This window comes from Bison bison, unplaced genomic scaffold, assembly GCF_000754665.1.
Source record: "Bison bison bison isolate TAMUID 2011002044 unplaced genomic scaffold, Bison_UMD1.0 scf7180017864052, whole genome shotgun sequence".
In the NCBI taxonomy this organism is placed as follows: domain Eukaryota; kingdom Metazoa; phylum Chordata; class Mammalia; order Artiodactyla; family Bovidae; genus Bison; species Bison bison.
In genome coordinates this window covers 33,608-34,833 of record NW_011494624.1, presented here as the reverse complement: position 1 = coordinate 34,833, position 1,226 = coordinate 33,608, and positions in this window count along the sequence as shown.

Genomic DNA, 1,226 nt, shown 5'->3' with positions numbered 1-1,226 from the left:
GTTTTAGGTGGCTCAGACAATAGAGAATCTGCCAGCAATGCGGAAGCTCTGGGTTTGATCCCTAGGTTGGGAAGATCCCCTGGAGAAGGGAATGACAACTCACTCCAGTATTCTTGCCTGGAGAATCCCAGGGATAGAGGAGCCTGGTGGGCTACAGTCCATGCAGCTGCAAAGAGTTGGACATGACTAAGTGACTAACACTTTAAAGGGACATGTATATGTCTTTTATGAGTTTGAAGACTATATAAATGCAGTTGCAAATACCATTTCCTATAAATTATAGTGGCCTTTACATTTTCATTCTCTTTCTTTATGACCTAGGGAAACTATTAATATATGACACAGATAATCAGTTATGACAAGAGAGGCAAGCTGTTTTACATCCTTTGTTAAATTACTACAGATGCATGCTAGACATTGAAAATAAATAGAATTAAAATACATTTGTCTTACATAGTCTTGCTTTCTTTTAAAATGTAAACAAGGTACAAATAGGAGTAGGTTCTAAGTAGTCATTAATCTTTTTCATATGATGACGTGCATTTAAAAAAAAATATAAAACAGCCATAGAAAAGTTACAGCTCTAATTAATAAGCAAATAAAAACAGGGCCTGTTTCAAAACTTCATATTTTTTTGGAATATATTCAGTATATAAACAGAGAGAGCTCCCAGTGGTTGCTTTTAAATAATCAAAATAGGATCATAATTGGCTACTTTCACCTTTGTGGGTGGAAATAAAAACTTCAGACATTTCCAAGGGTTCTTGGGATGGTGTGAGTCAGCCCAAGTGACATTCACCCATGTCCAACAGGAAAGAGCTCCTAGTGGATCATGTGTTGGCATCTCTGAGTCTACCAGGCCATGTGATCTGGTCTTTAATGTCTTCTTAGACTGAGGACTTCCATCTCTGCAGAGTGTTTTCATGCAGCAGATAGACTTTTAACCTCCCCTGTGCCCAGCTTTGTGAAATCTCACAAATGACTGAGCAGAAAGTTTCCAAACATCATAGTGGATTTTGATATCATATTTCATGAGCCAGTGACTCAAGGACTTCAGGGTTTCTTTCAGGGGTGATGAAAATGTTCAAAAATTGATTGTGGTGATGGTTGCCCAACTCTGCACACCAATATGCTAAACACCATTGGATTGTACCATTTATTTCATTTATGTTTGTTTTTTGGTCATGCTGTGTGGCATGTAGGATCTTAGTTCCCTGACCAGTGAT